The sequence below is a fragment of the Callionymus lyra genome, chromosome 2, assembly GCF_982586985.1.
Source record: "Callionymus lyra chromosome 2, fCalLyr1.hap1.1, whole genome shotgun sequence".
NCBI lineage: Eukaryota > Metazoa > Chordata > Actinopteri > Syngnathiformes > Callionymidae > Callionymus > Callionymus lyra.
In genome coordinates, this window is record NC_141819.1 from 22,536,145 (window position 1) to 22,555,857 (window position 19,713).

Sequence of the window (19,713 nt, forward strand, 5' to 3'; positions counted from 1 at the left end):
ATCTGACATAAGACGCACTGAAATCAACACATTAGTTGACCTTGTCTTAAGCAAACTTCCATGATGTAAAAGTCATGCAGTGGATCGGTCACCTAAGACTATAAGGTGACCCACAGGTCTTCCGGGCCGTGCTGCCATCGGTCGGAGTGTCGTTAATTATGCATAGACACAACATCGACACAGTTTTGACACTGAATCGAGACGACCCAGATGACTAATGAGGGATATAAACTACGAAGTGCATCCAATGTGATTAGAGAATCTCAGGGTTATCGAGAGGACATGCGTGTGCGTGTGTTTGAGCCGCTTTACCATCCAGCTGAAGCTCCCCCAAGGTCCCATGTTATTTTAATGTCTCCCATCTGACGGGGCCACGTATGTCTGGCTCCATTATCTAACGGAGCGTCTGCCTCGCGTGATGGTGCGCGGTGTGTGACAGACGAGAGGACACAGGACACTATCTAGGTTATCTGTTTAGAAAGCTTACGCAGCGGCAGAGAGAGAGAGAGGCCTCCAGGCTTGTGATTATGAGTCATGGCAGCATGATCCCAACACACTTTCATTCTGCATTTAAAACAGACGCGGAATTATAACTCCGTCCAAATGTGCAGCCGAAGGAATGTGACCATTTTTTACCATCCAACGTCTATATTGATCACGGCGCTCTGTTGCGTACCCCCCCGCCCCCGAGTCTACCGCACGAGCCTCAGACCTTCATCTCTTAAGCTTCGTGGACATAGCATGACGTCTCCGGAGACATAATCCCTCGCATTGGCTTTTGGTCTCAACTCTGGTCAACGCACAATGTCCCTGGAAAACCTCCTGAGGGGATTCCGCCGGGACGTGAATAGAAGCACCTCAGCTGGCATGAATTGGAGAAACTCGTAGCATGTGAACTTCAAACCGTAGCTTCTGTGAGCTGCAGACCTCAAAGAGAAGCTGGCCTGCGATCACAAGGTATCTACTGGTTTCATTCCACATACCTATCCAGGCTGTTTCTTGTTGGACAAGTTACGGCCTGTTCTTGAAGAGCTGAGACCAATTTTTCCTCGAGAGAAACTTTTTATGAGGGCAGATTTACAAGGGTTCAAGTTTTTATGTTGGTGAGCGTTTTGAACGCCACTGATTGCAGACGATTCAGTATATTTCACAAGGTTTCTTGATGTTAGCGTAGCAAGTTTAAGTCACAACAAAAGCTCACTTAATTCACTTTGCCGCCTGGTGTAAAACGGTACTACAGCTTTGTTATTTAAGGATTGTCACCGTTAAGCAACATTACATAATATTTTTACCTTTATTTCAAATTTTCTGTAGAGTCCCGACTCACAGTAAAACTCTCTTGCTATTATTGTAACAATGATCTTCGCTACACAACCTTGTGTTGATGGCCCACCCGGAGAGGGTGCGAGTGTAACGTGACCATCAGACTACTTTTCAACAGCCGGTCCGAGACGGTGTTTTCATACGAAGCACTGAGAGACCATTTCAACTTTCCAGGAAAATAAAACCACCCAACAAGAGCTTTTATCACATGTTTTAATCAAATGAACTTGCAGTTTGTAGAAACAAGAGGTTTCACCACAACAATAGTTCCACATGACGTCTGCAGTTTTCACCTTTTCCTGAAACTACAGCTCGGGAAACATTTTAAGAGACTGCTACAAAATTATGAGTTTCTCTGATTTTAATACTTAAAGGTATGTGTTTGGGTAAAATTAACATTTTTGTTTTGTTAAAGTCACCCGAGAACAATGTGAAAGACTGGTGGAGAGCATGTTTAGACGCATGACGGCTGTCATTAAAAATCAGGGTTATCCCACCAAATATTGATTTATGAACTTCCTAAGTTAAAACATTAGTATTGTGTTGTTTTAAAATCAATATGATCTTGTTTTCTTCGCATTATTTGAGGTCTGAAAACATTGCATCTTATGTTATTTTGATCATTTGTCATTTTCTGCAAATAAATGACCAAAATGACCATTTTTTTATTTGGAATGTGGTAGAAATGTTGTCAGTAGTTTATAGAATGAAACAAAAATGTTCATTTTACTCAAACACATACCTATAAGAAGTAAAATAGACAAACTGATTTTAAACCTTAAATTATTTGTTATTGTTCACTTTACATATAACATTAAACAATGGATGTCAAACCCACATTACATTATACAATGGAACATTTGTATAAATATCACCTTCATTGCCTCACAGCAAGATGGTAGCAGGTTCGCGTCCAGGTCTGTGGAGTTTGTACGTTCTCCCTGTGATGCGTGGGTTTACTCCGGGGACTCCGGTTTCCTTCCGCAGGCCAAAAAAGACAGAGCGAATGTTTGCATGTCTTTGTGTGCTCTGCTGCAGACTGGAGACATGTTCAGGGTGTCCTCTGCCTCACGCCCAAAGAAACTGGGATAGACTCCAGCTCTCATTAAATCTTTTAATAGAATGACTGACAGTGAATCAGCATCAGTTCAGAATTGCTGATAGTAATAAGCATCAGTAATGTTGCACTTTATTCATATTTACGCACACAAACTTTTAACACCTTTTAATGAAGACACTTGCGGAATATCATGACTGAGGCAGCAGGTGGGGAGACATTTGTCTTCGCATTTTTTCTCTTCCCAGAAAATGCTAGAACGCCTTTGAAAGATACAAACCATCGACAACGGTCTTGATTAATGGCTGTGTTTTGGTTGGCCCTTGAAAACAAAAGCATGGGTTTGAGCACTTTGGTTAATCAGCCATGTACGGTACGACTTATCTTAGGAAAGTGCTAATTGAATCTTCACCCACTTGTTAAATATTCTCGCTGACGCTCTAACATAATTATAAAAAGACTGACATTAAGAGGTTTCCTGTAGTTTCCTGTGGTATTGACCATGATTCCCTTTTCTGCTGTCACTTTATGAGAAGGACTCGGTGAACTTGTCGCAGCCGACAATAGGTTTGTCGGGGGGGAGTACATCCCCACTTGTCCCACTTTTTTCTGTTGTTGTCTGGATTAAATCCTTCCTTTCAGGAGATCCTCCAGTTGTCCGCGTGAATATGTGAAGTCATAGTTTACCCACTGGTGTCTATAATTCCCGGGATTAATGTCGGGAACGCTTCTTGTTTCGGTGCCGAGGCGAGCGAGAAGCCGGTGTGGCGCTGCCATCATTATATCAATATCACCAATAATGCATGGATCTTGAGGCGCCGAGTAAATAACACCCCTGTGGGGGCTCCGGATTCAAAGCATCGGCTTAAACTTCAACGACATCAAAGACGGGCGGCAGCTTTATAGCCCAATTACGCTGCTCAGATAAAACCCCACTAAACATAAACCTTTTACACGCCCGGAAACAATCTGCCGAGAAACTATCGGTCATTCGTTGTCATCTTTATCAGAACCTGATTTAGGCAAATCCTCCGTCACTCCTGGCTAGACATTCAAATAGTTGAGATTTGCACACAGAGTCCCTTCGCTCTTTCCCACAAAACTGGGAGGGTTTAATTTATTCAGTGGTTTTACTGTCAATATTTAGTTTAATTATCATATTTTAGGATTAACGCTTGAATGTGTTTGATAGCTAAAGGAATTTAAATCTAGTTTTACTAACCAGCACAAAGGTACTGTTTGACAAGTCAGTATTCTTTATTTAAAGGCTGTGAGTGTGTTTAAGCTTCATTCACTCTCACAGGAATGTTTCATGCTCACGCAAACAGTAGATACATCCCTGAGATCACAAGCGGTTGCTTTCAATACTCAAAATCTCTCCAGAAACACATCCCACTAAGGTAAATTCCTGCTGTGCCTCTTTTTTTCCTCATAACAAAGTGGATTTTGTTGTCGTCTTTGAGCTCCCGCTGAGGCTTCTCCTGAATCCCCGCCATGAAACATACAGTAGCTGTTCCTCGGCGTTCGATCCTTCCAGTCGCACTCTTGCCTGTTCTCGACATCAAAAAGCGCTGCCTCTCAGCTGCGTGACACACACTCCCTCCGCCTCATCTCGGTGCCAAAGATAAGCCTTCGTCCGGCACCAGAGCCCTGGAGTGCTAATATTTTATTCAGAGCAAGGTGCCCGGATAAAAGCCTGATTCTCTTTGAAAGCCATGTTGCCACGTTCCAAACTCATTTTTGTCGGTACAGTTTGGTGAATTGCTGCGTGATTACGGCCAAATTTTATCGACTGATGTTTTCACCACATTTATAAATCACCTTCATTACAACAAAACTTTTTTTAAACTACTTTACATGGAAATGCTTAACTCTTAATGACCTTAAATACTAAATAATGCAATATAAATATGCAAATCTATCAGTGATTCTTCAGACATGTTTGCTCTTTCAAGTTTGATTTTTTTTTAGACCTAAGTGGCTTGAGAGTATTGCTGCAACTTTACTCCGTCTCTTTAATTGATATTGGACTCTATTGTATCATCAGTATGAGTCTGTTTGTACAAAACTCTCTTTTCATTTAAATATTTACATCAGAAAATGTGCTTAAGCCACGCCCACTGAAAAAAACGTCTTTCTGGAGATTACATCTTGTTTCATTCTTTTGTGATTGGTCAAACATCAGGGTTTGTAACTGCACGTGCTCAATCTCTGAAGTATCTACTGCCAAGGGACTTGTTGTATAAACAAAGCTGGCTGGAGGATGAGTGAAGCCATTATTACCTCTGATTTGAGACTCTGCTCTTGTAACCTCTTGTTCGCCCAGATTTCTGTTAGGGGAAAACTTTATAAAGTAATAAGTTCAAATCATGGTCATGATGAGGGACTTACTGCATCTTGGGGAGAAAGACTTCAACATTTGAAACATGTGAGTGAGTCAGGGTTTTCACATTAGTTGCTCTTATAAAAGGATTCTGATGAATGCAGTATGAACCATGTTGTAGCCCCCTAGTGGTTTGTGGACAAATTGTTAAACCAGTGCTTAATAATATTGCACCAATACACATTTTAAATGTAATAATCTGTATCAGTACAATGTCTAATGGTGGATGCAAAATTGTGATTCATAAATACACCAACTTTTAAAAGTATCCATCGCTTTAAAGCGGTCTGCATCTTTGTGTCAACAACACTTGCTATTATAGAAGTGCCTGGTTAGCAATAAACAACATGTGGACGCTGTTTAAGTAGTACGAAAATTACCAAAGTTTGTCATCTGTGAACTTTTTAAACTTAAGTGCTCAAGTTGTTAGACAGTCTAGAGTGCACTGGTTGTTGAAACACTAATAGAGCTCAAGTGTCACCGTATTGATCCATCTTTTGGATTATGTATATTGTTTAAGTAATGCGTGCTTCGGATACTTTACAATACAAAAGTGCTGACGTCGGTGAAGCACTGAAGTTCAGAAGGTGTTGACGTCGTCGAGGAGCTAAATAAGCTGAAAAGCTGCTTTTGTAACAGGAATAGAAACACTATAGATTAGGGAAGAACTCGCTGTTATTCTGATGGTTTCAAACTAAAGAGTCACTTTTGACGAATGTTTCCTTTCATGTTTTCTTGACAAGATATCATAGAGATCGAGGGATTCAAACAAAAGTAAGCTAAATATTAACACAGAATCTTTACTTTCAAAACCTGAAACTGAACCATTTACCAAAGTGACCCAGTAACCTCACGTAAACCTACCGTTGTCGGGCGGTCCTGTAACTTAATGCGTTTGTGTTCAATAGCATGTGTGTTGGAGATTAGATGTAAAAGGTGGAGGTTTAATCCCCTGTTAGATTGTGTTACTATTGTGTCTTCTTGGATGATGTCAGTTGTAATGAAGGCGGGGGGGAGAGAAAGAATGGTGTTGTAATTGTGGGGAAACGAACGTAAAGTAGAAGGCAGCCACTTCTTTCTATTATTAATGGCGGCCACCTGTAGATGGCACTGATATGAGCCCCATGTTAACATTAACTAAGCGGCCATTATTCTGATGATAAGTCACATGAGCTGCAGGCAGCTGCTTAGTGGGCTGTTAGTAATGAGGTTACTTAAGCTGCAGGTTTGTTATTTGTGTGCAGCTGCTCAGGAGGAGTCGCGTCCGCAAACTTAAAGCAGACATGGACCGAGATTGTTGACATCCTGGACTCCAGCATGTTAGCTGGTGAGCCTGTCACATCAAAGAGAAACATTTATTTTAAAGGTCATGCATTTATTTCTGGAAATCAACTAGAAATGCATGTGCATTAAATGTTGTTGTTTTTGTTGTTATTAAATGATAATAACATGAAATAAAATGGTATATATTGCACACCTCCAGTCACAACCTGTGTCACCATCAAGTTTTCAATTGATTCTCTTTTCGCCTTAAAAAACAAAGTTGTCGTTTTTTCTTTTATAATTATCACATCTTCCATCTATCACATCTTTGGCGGGCACAAAACACAAATGCTAACTCTCTCACTGTAGCACAGCACAGAGAACACACAACCTTGAGCCAGATTGTTTCCTAGCTCAAGGTCCGGGGGGGCCTGTTGTGTGCTCCAAAAAACCACTTCAAAAGGTTGACCTTCGACAGGCTGTTTCTCGCATGCGGAAAAAACGGAAAGGTTGTCACTTGATTCCGTATGAACGGAGTACAATGAAAGATGGGAAAGCAGGTGTTTGATTGTCTATTAATGAAAAACAAACAAAGTGGTGCTGTTAGCTTTAGCTTCCCCCTCCCAACAAAATATTTTGTCATTTTTTATTATCTTAAATCTTGTATATCATCCCCTTAAAATACACTGTGAAGTTACACAACAGCCAGGAATTATGAAGCAGAAAGTCCAGCAGATCTTTTTTTTTTATGATAAATGGTAACTTGTAAAAACTGAGGTGTGTTAGGAACTCCATTGTTTTAATTAATAAACCTTTATTGTGAACCTTTGCGTGTTCATTTCAGAATTTTATTTTAACTTAAACTATTTTAGAGATTTGATTAGAGATGAGAGATGAGATTCAGAAAATGTTCAATTCATCATGATTTTCATCAAACAGAAATGCTTTAAATTCACATTAACCTTGAGTATTTCAAAGGGACATTTTTGGTGTCAAATATAATTTACTGAGCCACCTATAAACAATTCAATTTAATCCAAAAAGAAAATCCTTATTATTATTTTCCTTGCTCAATTCAGACTGTTTTACTAACCCTTTAAATATCATTTTGTATAACCTCATATTAAAACATCCCTCACGAAGTAAAACTACACATTTTTAGGTTCCTTCAGCAGCGGCCACGCTCGATTTGATGTTCAGAAATCAATGTTTAATAAGATGCTGTAACACAAAGTGTATGTTTATGTTCGCTCCCAAGTCTCCCACATTTTTACGACAGAAATAAACTGAAAACCAAGTTCACTGGAACAAAGTGGCACCTGGCCAAGATCCTTTTCAAAATGCTCTTGTCAAGTTTATGAATCCGCCACAAACATTTAATGGGTTGTTTCATGATCTATGCGACACACCTCATCCAAAGTCAAGTTGCCGGGCCATTAAAATCATTTTTTTTAACCGTTAAAATCCTCCTAAAGCTGAGATTTCTCATTAAACATTTTTCTCCGTCGAACCTAAATAGCTGCAGGTTCTGAGGACTTGCTAAGCATTAGCTGATACATTCATATCGTTTGGGTTTGTCTCCCATGAACAATGCTGTGAAAACAAAAGCTCTCTGTCTTGATTCTTTCTCCCGCTCAGCCCCTCGGGCTTGACCCACAGTCATTCTGTACATTAAACAAGCCCCTCCCCCTGACCCCTCCCTTCTACATGCACATACTGCACATACCTAAAACGGCCCGGGCGTCTGAGAACAATATGCATGGGATGACCCAGAATGTCTTGCTGCTCCAGTTCTGTCAGATAATTCTTTATGTACTTGATTGCGCTCGAGCACGCTCACAGCTTAGTGGCACATGAGATGCGTATCGTGAAAAACCCGGGGTGAACAACATAATAAAGGCATCCCCCTCATGCGCCTCATTACTTTCTGCTTATCTTCATTTTCATTGTTGTTTTTTTTCGGGGAGGCTATCTGGGACTGTTGGATGGATTCAACACTTATTTCCTTCTCATACGGTCGTTTCTATCCCTTCAATTCAATGTAAAAGCATTGACACATATATATATATATATATCCAATTGCAGGCTAAGGTTTGCGTCTTTCCCGCACGTCCGCCCTTGAGCAAGGGCGTTTGAGTGCAGCCTCAACCTCCCGTATATGTCAACGACTTCCTCTGTATGTTAGAAGCGTGTCCTTGCTTTGATCCCCCTGTCGGTGAGTGTGGATGACCTAAAAAAAAGAAGAAAAAAAAAGTTCTATTATATGGCAGACATTATATTTGGAAGACATTGCAATGAAAGGAGGAAAAGGATTGATGATCAAAAATGAATCGAGAGCTGAAAGGTAAACATCCTGCTTGGTTTCCATGTCATGAAGTGGAGTGTGCTCAAGTTAGGGACTTATACTGTGTAAATATTATCTTAACATGACCTGAAGATCACGTCTGTTTTTTCGGGACTTAAACTTCACGCCAGGACATGAGCTCAGTCACTTTCATGACGTCGGCATAAAAGTTCAAGGTTTTTTTTCTTTTCTTTTCTTTCGCAAAGATCCGCTTCACGGTCTCCTTCAAGTTAGACATGCTCGATGGTCCTACAAAAGAAAGTGAACAAAAAACGTCTGAGCTCGCTTTCCTCGCCGAGACGTTGATGGATGGCCGAGATCTCCGCGTGGGTGAGACACAAAGAAAACACTTTAGGTCCTCTCTTATCTTTTCCCACAATTATTGGTGTTTTAATCGGGAAGTTTTAGCTTCTGGCTTAGCTCTTTTCTTAATAGAACAATTCATCATCCTCCACTGTTGACGTTTGCTGAGTCATCACATTGTTACTTCACTCTCTTTCTGTTCTCTCAGGAATTGAATGTGTGTTACAAGGAAAGGTTGATTTGTTTGTACAAATAAAATGATAAGAAGTAAAATAGGTCATAAGATTTTAATTTAAGAACTGATGTACCTTTTTTCATGTTTTCTTGATAGTAACTAATACAAATACACTAATATATATGACATTGAGATTATTTTTTTAAGTCAAATTTTAAATGACAGTAACTCAACCGTTATTATTACCAACATCCTGTAGTTAAGTCATATTACAACATGTCCACGTTAAACTTAAACCAATCCTGTCGATAACACAAAAAAAGAACCAAAATAACATACGCTATCTTAAAGGGATATTTGAGCAAAATTTCACTCATTTTCTTCCCACCCTCATGACGGAGTTACAGGCAGAGTTAATGTATGTCCATATGATGGCCGCCCTCGGCGCTTACTCGTGTTTTTTGTTTGCTTATTTCCAGCCGAAGCTCCCAGTGTCTCAGAGTAAATATCATTAAATATCATGGGAGGTCCCAGTGTCTCAGCTCACAGCTGTGCCTGTGTCGGAGCCTCTGTTACAAACCAGCTCAAAATATATAGACTTAATCAAATAAATATAAACAATTTCTCACGCCGGCGCCTCAATACATGATGGACGTTACAGACGAGCACCATGGAGATATTATTTTGTGTTTGTTATTTCATTTTTGGACGAGGAAGGCAAAGGAAACTCAGCCGACGGATGTTTAAATGGACTTACATTTCCGCCTAGAACTCCAAAAAGACACAAATTACTATGAGAATAATCCCAACCCTTAGTCCACGTGAGGGTGAGTAAAAAAACAGTTTGAATTTTGGATGAACAAACATTTTAACGCCTGCAAAAACAAACATGTAGGAGTAAATGCATATTTATATATTTTAATAAAAACTGAGCTCAACGCATGATAAGACTGAAGCAACTGAAAAGCGCTATACAAATAAAAATGACTTACTTACTTACAATGAAAATGTTTGATTTGTCACTGGTTGACTTTTCTTAATGTACACATTCATTCTTCATATGTGACGCACAATCCTCTCTGTTCTTGGCATCACTTCACTGTTAAATTCTCGCTCTTTATACCTTCTGTTCACGGAGCTGATTTTTTGTTTTCTACTGCTGACAAAAAGTTGTGATTGCAAAGTTCCTATCAGGGAAATTGTTTTCCTATTTTGCACTCGCCAAATAAAACGTTCCGTCATCTTCTTCTTTAATGTCTTTGGCCCGGGTCCCGTGAAACCTGTCCAGTTCATTAATTGATTCGCTTGTCATCGGCTCACAATTGCTCGTTCGTCTTTCATCTCGAGTAACCAGATGAAGTAACGGCGGTATGTGGACCAGGGCTCGTCTCACTCAGCGCCGCTGTCCTAGGATTAATATTGTCTGGGAAAATGATAAAGAGCACCGATAAAGGTCGACCTGTTTTGAGTGCTTCCTTGTGAGGAACAGGAAGTTGAGGAACTGATGTGACGTCGTCTGGTTTGAAGGTGGTTTAATAGTAAAAGAAGACGATCTCGTCATCCTTCTATTTCCCCTCACAAGGTTCCCCTCAGAAGACTCCACTAGTCTAATGATGGATAACTTGTTGTGAGGTGCCAGTAGGTCCAGAAGGCTTTGTAAAAAAGCCGAACCCCCTCGATCCATTCCTGTCAATCCCGGGAAGCAAACAAACATCCTATCATTTGTGGAATTGTTGCTGCGCTGTGATTCAGTAAAACCTACTTGGGATTCCTCAGCAGCTGAAAAGACAGATGTCAGAGTGAATAATGTGTTTTTCTGAAATGTTGTGACTCACAGTATTCTGCCTGATATGTGTGTGTGTGTGTGTGTGTTGTGTTGTGTGTACACCACGCTGAGAACACGACTGTATTTCAAATCACGTCGTGATCCCAGCTCGCGATGTGAAGTCAGCCGTGCAGCCGCTTGTCTTCCTTCCCTGCTCTTCCTGCGCTTCCTCTTTGAAAACCCTGTGGGTAAGGTCGCGCAGGGGTTGGCGGGCCAAAGTCAAGCTCTTCTCTTATTTTTAATAAACGCAGGGAGAGTGCAAGAGTGTGAGCATCAGGGGGATTTTTACTCTGAAAGGGCCTGAAGTCAACGCCGCTCATCTGACCTTTTCTTCTTCCTCCTGCTGCTTCCCTTGGGAACTTCTATCTTCTTTGTTAGAAATGACTGAAATGCTTCGTAGTCTCATAAATATCAGTAGAAGGATGTAATAATAATGCCGATAGTGATCATAAACTATTGTTTCGCATGATGAAGACTTTATTAAATTAATCTATTTGATTTTTTTTTTGGCTCTCGTTTTGTTTTTGATGTGATTAGTTTTATTTGTGTTGACGCCTGTTTTCTTTTTCTTTCAGGAACCAGAACAGGATTAAAGCGTCTTCATGCTGGATGTTGAGGTGAGTCTTTTACTTATCTTAGCACTCTTAAACCCTTTAATATGATGTCAAAACATTTAAAAATAATTAAGATTCGATAATAATTTATACGTTTTTACACAATATCAATACAACATGTTTCACATTTCCATGTTTTTTTTGAAGAAAAAAATGGATTTAAATGTTTTTTATGTTTATATATTATATATTATATTATTATATTATTATATTATATTATATGGCAGACATTATATTACTAAGACATAGCACTGAAAAGATGAAAGGAAATGTGGATCAAAATGAATAGAAAAGAATTATTACAACCATCAATTATTATACTTTAAGATAATGTAGGAACAAATGTCAGACAAGTGCGCATGTATAAAATGCTAAACCAGTTAAGCCATCATATATTTATGAGTGTGTGTGTGTGTGTGTGTGTGTGTGTGTGTGTGTGTGTGTGTGTGTGTGTGTGTGTGTGTGTGTGTGTGTGTGTGTGTGTGTGTGTGTGTGTGTGTGTGTGTGTGTGTGTGTGTGTGTGTGTGTGTGTCATAACGGCTGCTTGTTAACTGGTCAGACCGGACCTGCCTGCTCTGCCACTCGTTTGACAAACGGGGCGCACACTTGGGTAAAAGTGCTGAAGGCTCATGGTCACAGTAAACTTGCACGCATACACACACACACACACACACACAAGCACACACGCACACAAACACAAGCATTTCGCCGAGAGCACTAAAGTTCTCAGACGTAAATCACCTGAGCGCATGTAATGTTGTGTAGGAGGATTTTGCTCTGATGGAAAGGTTAATTAAATCTGACTTATTTCTGTTCCTTGGTACCGCTCTGGTCCAGCTGCAGGGCCAGCAGCCATTTCTTCTTAGCCATTTTTTTTCTTAATTCCGCTTCCGTATGTATGTAGGGAGAGCAAATAATGTTAAATACAACCAATAAAACTTTGTCTTACAGAACAACAATGTAAATAACAAATAGAGTCTGAAGACACCTTGATCTACATTATTAGCTCTTAGTTAAGAGCCATTGATCAAGAAAAAGAGGTTAAAAAAAGGGACTCCATAACACAATGAAAACAACAAGATCTAATGACCGCTCGCCTCACACTGTGCCAACCAGAGCGATCCTGTCATGTATCTCAGACACTTGGACTGTTTTACAGGGCCGGCCCGATCAGCGCACAGATCCGACTCACTAGGGCAGAAACACAAAGCAGAGGTGGTCGTGACAAGCCGCTGACAGCCAGCCTCCCCCCTCCGACTCCCCCCTTTCCCTCCCCCGTCAGAAGATACTGTACACCGCGGTTTCCTTAACCTTAGTCACATGCACTTTTGTTTCATCTCGTGCGTCCAGCCATGTGGCCGCTCGCTGGGAAACAAGGTCAGACTTAATTGATTTTAAGGACTTCACTTTGCTTTAAAGAGAGAAAATATGAATTGTTTTTCATCTTTTCAATACATACAATATACAATAAGTAAGTAAGTAATATTTATTTATATAGCGCTTTTCAAGACCAGGGTCACAAAGCGCTTAAACAATCAAAACAATACTCAAAAAAGTATATACTTTAAAGATCAAGATAACACTGAGAACAACACAGGAGTTCCAGAAAATCAAGGAAAAGCCTGAACAAATAGAAACGTCTTAAGATGTTTTCTTAAAGGAGTCAGTATAATAAGGGTTTAAATGTTAATTTCCAACATGTTTTTCTAACCTGACTTCACACCACGTTCTATAGATTTAGTGTATTTTCTTTAGCAGTTAATAACGTGAAACTAATGTTTGACCCTGATTGTGAAAACTTGATCCACCTGGAAATGAAAACATCTCCTTTTGTGGCCGTAAAGAGTCGCACAGCGTAGGGTTGCTTATAGTCGCTGTTGGAAAAAGTGACTGAAATGCAAAAATAAGCGTTAGTGAGACGAGCGTTGATTCTACAGCGCCGGGTTCAGCTCTGGTCAAAACATCTTCTACGCTCTGTGGACTCGGGATCTCAAACACACTAAAGGAAAGCGCCACTCAGACTCGTACACTAATACGCCGGAGCCCCGAGGACGGCATCTGTATGTTTTTATCTTCTGCTCGGCAAAGACGCAGTCAAAACAAGAAGAACGTATGGAAAATATGAGGAATCCCAATTAGGACGTGGACAGGTTTTGGCTCTCGCGGAGTTCTTCCAGTCCTCGCTCTCTATTTACTGGTATTTTCACCACTTTCCTGTTTCGTATCACCAATTAGAAATCGTAAACCACCGTTTTTTTAAATCGGTTCCGGTTGAACTCAGATGTCTTGGACTGAGTTGAATTTCCAGGCAAGAGTATTTCCCAACTTTCCTAGTCCACTTTCCTAGCAAGTGTCGTTACACACAATAATCAAGTATTTTTGTATTAAATAGTATATAATTCAAAACATATTATCCATATTAGCAAACCTAAGCAGCTTCGCCTCAGTGTCGAGTAAATAGCCTACGTCCCTGACCTTGGAATCACTATTTATAACACTGGCCTTAGTTCTGAAAATAGCGTTGATAGCAGTGATGGATGAAGCAGAATCATTATTTTTATAGATAGTCCTTCGTTGATAAATCACGTGAGGTTTTGTTTGAACAGTCAAATGAAGAGATAACACTCATCATCCGTTGTTAGCACTGGCTGGGTTTCCAGTCAACGTGTAAATAGAGCAATAAAAATATTGCTCGAAGGCTCTTATCTTATAGACGAATTGCAAATGTGCTATGAAAACAGAATATCACACATGGTCAAATCCAAAGGAAACGCAATAGAAATCGGAACTTTCTCTAAACATTTTTTTTTGCGATTAAACTTTAACTCAAACAGTTAATTTTAACCTGGTTTTGGTACAATGTCCTGCTACTGCACAAACATATGATCTTCATCTGACACTTCACTGGTGTGATAAAAGGTATTTAAAGATTTCTCTTTTTTGAGTGCATCCATGTGGTCATTGTCAGGTTTGTTCTTGAAGCAGCTGCTGTTCTGCTTCTTCCTGAGTCTGAGAGTCTGACCCCCTGCTGTGCAGGTCAGTGAGAGTATTAAGAAAGTCTGGGCAGTGAAAATAGAGAGCATGACACATTTCTGTCTTTGCCCAGTCGTCGCTCTCCAGTGTCTCCTCTCGGGAAACTGTTGATGTGGCAAAGATTGTTCTTCTCCAGGCAGATCTTCTGATTCAATCCAGAAACGAATGCATGTTCTGACGCACAATCCAACTGTTGTTCTCATGTCCAGTTGGATTGAGTTTGAAGCCGACAATACACTTAACCGTCTTCAAAGCCTTACTTCTTAATCTTAGATGTCAGTGGCAGCAACTACTATTATAACTTTTTCTTCCTCTTTAATGCGTTTACCAAAAACGGAAGGAAACATTTGTCCTATTAAATAATTCCTCCACACCCTCCCCAAGCCCCTGAAAAAGAAGGCGAAAGGGGCTGATGTCTGACGGGAACGACTGGTTCTATGGTCGCTCGGGGAGGAGCCGTGGACAAAGTAGCTGTTCTCAAAGTGGTGTGCTGAAATGTCAGTTGAACCGGATTTGAAAAACCAAGCAGCTCTCTGGCGTTCAGCGTCATACATCATGTGTAAAACACATGTACGGCTTGATTGGGTGTGTCTGAATGTTGCAGGCAAACATGTGCGTATTGTATGTGTGCGTCTGATCCGGGGGACCACACAAGCGTTTGAGGTTGTAGAAAGTAGAACTCCTGGCCCCTCGGTACCCCAACCCAAGTCTCTGCCAAGAAAATCACCTTCCAGTCTGTTAGCTACACCTTTCTGGGCCCCGTCGCGTTCTCCTCCTCCCTCGCCACCTTCTCATCTTTCATAGATTCTTCTGGATCCAGTCAGGAAAAGATTACAGTGTGAGGGGGGGGAGTGTAGTTATGGCTCTGGGGCACCCAGGGGCCTCACCAGCCCTGCTAGGCTTTATCACACCCCTGGGTGGGAGGGATCGTGGGTGGGGATCGTCCGGGTAGAGGGGGAGACATTTTAAAAATGACCATGTAAGTCTTTTGTGTGTGTGTTTGTGGTCTCTTTACAGTATTTTTTATTGCTCATTACAGAGGTGGCTGAGATGTGGAGATGAATAGGAAGGCTGGAGGGTGGAGGAGTGGGCCACGAGGTGTGAGAGAGGGAACCGGGGGCAGAGGGTGTGTGCACATCTGTGTCTCGCACAGTTATGGATCACCATTCATGCGCTATGTGCAACTATTGTGGAGCCACTCTGACATTATGGCACACAAAAGAAGCCGGTAATGATCGCGTCTACAGTGAGCCCACCTCAGCCCCGCCTCAGGCGCAGGTCTACCATCTTTTCCACTGGTCCAGGTTGCTCAGAGACGGGAGTTCTAACTCACTTCTGCCCCCATCAGGAATCTCCTGGCAGGTCAACGCTGTTACACTGATGTCTTATTCTACATCATCTATGATTGACAGCCTTTTCGGTGCGCTGTCTTTCCTAGTCTTTCCCTTTTTCTGGGCAATTTTTTGCACATACCAGGGTCTAACCATGGACTGTATAAGTGTTTGAAATAATTCACCCATTCATGCTCTCAATTACACACTGATGGGAGTAGGCCGCGATGCAGCATGCCGGGGTCACCATCAGGAACAATTGACCTCGACAAAATCACGGCTGGGATTGAACCATTCACTCTTCAGCCACAAACCAACCACTTTACCATTTCGGCTATGAACCCGCTCGTATTGAGTTGAAGCTACAGCAGGTGATACTCACTTCTATAGGCGGTCTGTTAAATCACGCCCATTATTGTGGGAAATTAAAATAACTAATGAATGGAAAATGTTCGAAAAGTGTGTGTTAATAGTTTGTTTTCATTCTCATTCCGGAGCCAACCTCCAGTGGACACTAGATGAACTGCATCTTTTTAACCTTCAAAATTGGCTTTACTTATTACCTACACAGTCAGAAAACCACATAGCAACCTTGAAAAAGAGAGAGAGAGCACATAGCAGAGATCAACATTGGAAGGTAAATTCTGACACCACTTCATAAGTTCCACCACAAATATCTGACATTTTTAAAGTCATAAAGGATCAACCTCTTGAATTGCAAGTCAGATCTCATAGATATAAAAAATCTGTTGACCTGGTTTCAGCACTTGTATATTAGTGCCTGTTGAGAACCATGGTGAAAGAGTTGTCGGTGCTGCCACTGAAGATGAATAAGTAAGATATGCTGAAACCTATGATATTATGGATATAGTCAGTATTCTATAGTTTTACTCTAGTACTGAGGTCCCACAGAGGAGAAACTGTTCCAAACACGACGCGTCAGTGTTTTCTTTAAGCTTATTCTGTGGACTCTGGGGTTTATTTGATGCCCAGATGTGAACGTCTTCCTCCGACTCCACGTCAGTGGTCACCTAATCCTCGGTGTCTCGGCGTGTTCGTATCCCATGTTGCTCTCACCGCAGAGCAGGCCCGTCCAGAGCTGCCTCCAGCTTTTGGGTCGGCACCAGAGTTTGATTACTCCTCTCCGTCCCAAAGTGAAACATTGCAGAGTTTGATTAAAAGTGACTAAGTTTTGGCTCGCGAAAGCACTCGGGGAGATTGAGGATGTGGAAGATCAGCGCCGCACAATAGAGGGAATTGATCCACATTCACGTTGTTGGCTTGTTCTGCTCATCAGCGTTTACCGCTGGCGGGAGTTCAACTCGCACAATTCATCCTAAAACATGAGCAAATAATTAAAGACGTGATTTAGGATCATTTGGCGGATTCATTTTTTTTTTTATATATAATCTTTTGTAGCGAGATGGAATTTCCTGTTTAATATAAAGATAATGATGTCAGATGTTTGAATGTACGTTTGCATTAAATCTGAAGTTTAAGCTAAGAATATATAAAAGAAAGTATTGGAGGTACTTATATTGGTAAAATAATCAATATATATATATAACATTTCGAGATTAGAAAGAAGTTGGTTCATATTTTTACATTATTTTAATGTCACATTAAAATTAAAAAATGAATAACAAAGTCTTCAATCAGTAATCATTTCTTATTAATCAATATTTTGCAACATTCACATGAACTCACTGGATAAACGTCGACTCTTCTAGTAGCGATAGTTTAATTGAGATTTTGCGGAGACCGAACGTCAACAAGAAGTGACGATGCCTAATAAGACACAGTTGTTTATACGGACCTGATGTTGTGTTTTTTTTACTACAGACCCAGCTGTGGTTCTGACTTCACTTTAAAATGAAGCAGGACTTCCCCCAGCGATGAACTCCACGCACACGTGTTCGCTCAGCAGCTTTGATTCTGCTCACACGGCCTCAGTCCGGCCTTAATATCATGGAGGCTTTTAAACATAAATCACTTCCAATTTGTCGAGTGGGTTCTTCAAACACACTATTTATTTATATTATTTCTCAATCTTCATGTCTGTTTTAGATCTGCTGGCTTCAGCCGACTTCCCCGAACTCTTGAGCCAGACGTGATTCTCACAGCACAACTCGCACTTTCATGGCTGTTACTCATCGTGTATTTTTTTCAAATATAGGTTTTATATGTGTGATCGTGCTGAGGCTCTCTAGAGTGTCTTCTGTCCTCATCACTGGTCCTCGCTGTGAGGCTGTTGAGGAAATGGAACCTGCCTGAAGTGTATCGACAATGTTGAATTGATCAGCAACAAAGTCACCTGCACAGTTGGAGCTTATTTTCCAGAGTGTTTTATACAAACAGGACCACAAACACACATGCCTGCACTCACAAAAACACTCACAAATCAAATACACAATCACATAAACATGCGCACAAAAACTAACACTCACACACACACACTCACCAGACAAACGCACATTCCCATGCAGGCGCACAAACACACGCAAATTAATTCACACACACATAAACAAGCACTCTCACACAGACACACATATATAATCACGCATTTACACACACACAGTAAACTTGCATACACAATCGCACACATAGAAAACATGTGTATGCATGCAAGCACACTAATGTAAATATAAACACATATGCACAAATGTACACACACATATAAACATGGATGCACAAACACATTCACACGCATGCACACACCCATGTATATAATCAAGCATGCACAAACGCGCACAAAAACACACACATATATAAAGACATACGCACCACAAACTCACACACACAAACACACGCTCATACAAATATATAAACACGTAAGTAAATACATGTGCACAAACACACACGTATAAACACGGGAGCAAAAACACAAGCACCAACACACACAATCATGCAGAAACACACGAAAACCGAACAAAAACACACACCATCACCCAAAGACACACAATCACGCATCAACACACTCAATCATGTGCAAACGCACAATAAAACTCACAATCACGCACAAAAACATCCACAATCGCGCATCAACACACACAATCATGCACAAAACAAACACACAATCATGCAAAAAAACACTCACAAACACACTCAATCTCGTGCAAACACACAAAATCACTCACAAACGCACACAATCATGCACCAACACACACAATCACGCACCAACACACACACAATCACGAACCGACTAAGGGTAATGGTGCGACTGTCCAGTCCAAGTGTTCTCCAGAAGAGATGGTGTCGATGTTCCATTGAATGTTGCACGACTCACTCGCATACATTTGAGAAACTTCACACGCGTGTGTTTGAAACATTAAAAAGCGAGCGTTACATACGATTTGATTTATTAATATTTTATTAATAATAAGGTTTATTTAAATGAGCTTGAACTGATCTTTTGCATTAAAATGTCTTTGGTATTCACAGAAGAGAGAACATGTTAAAAAAAAAGTTTTTTTTAATTAGAGGTTCGACTTTTAATATTTGAACTAGCAGGGGTCGTGTATCAATGAAGAACATCCATATTGATCATTTTCATATTAAATATTGCATGTCAGGAGGATTTGATGCATTTAAATTCACGTTTGAGACGAGCTCATGAATGTGGAAGTGGAAATAGCTTCATGCGAGTGAGTGTAAATATGCTAAATAAAGATTCCTGTAATTTATTTAAGATTTATTCATCACAGTCTCAAATGTTCTCCTGGAACTGCTGCAGATGTCGGGCTCTCATTCGACGCATCGGGTTTCTTTTTAAAGATTAATTTGTAGAATAAGTGAAGATTTGTTCCTCATCTTTCATTCCAGAGGAACATTTTTTTAAGATTATATCAACCTTTCTTTATTGTATAATTTATATTTATTGTTTTTTTATTTGAAAATAGATAATAAAAAGTGAGAAAAATGGCAGAAATAAAATTTAAGAATAAGAAAGAGATAAAAAAAGATAAAATAATGTACAATTTATTAATTCTTTCCTCACTTTTGGCTAAATCAGTTAAGTCTAACTAATTTTAGGTTCATGTAATTGGGAAATTGTTGTATTTA

The 19,713-nt window shown here is 40.4% G+C and overlaps 1 protein-coding gene across 1 annotated transcript in view; it reads left to right on the forward strand.

The window, feature by feature from the left end:
• The window catches only part of LOC148085981 (thyroid hormone receptor alpha-B), a 144,572-nt gene that overhangs the window by 79,993 nt on the left and 44,866 nt on the right, over positions 1 to 19,713 (forward strand). Inside the window, exon 4 of the mRNA XM_087784135.1 lies at positions 11,249 to 11,290. The gene's annotated coding sequence lies outside the window, so the exon portion shown is untranslated. The remainder of the gene's footprint in view (positions 1 to 11,248; positions 11,291 to 19,713) is intronic.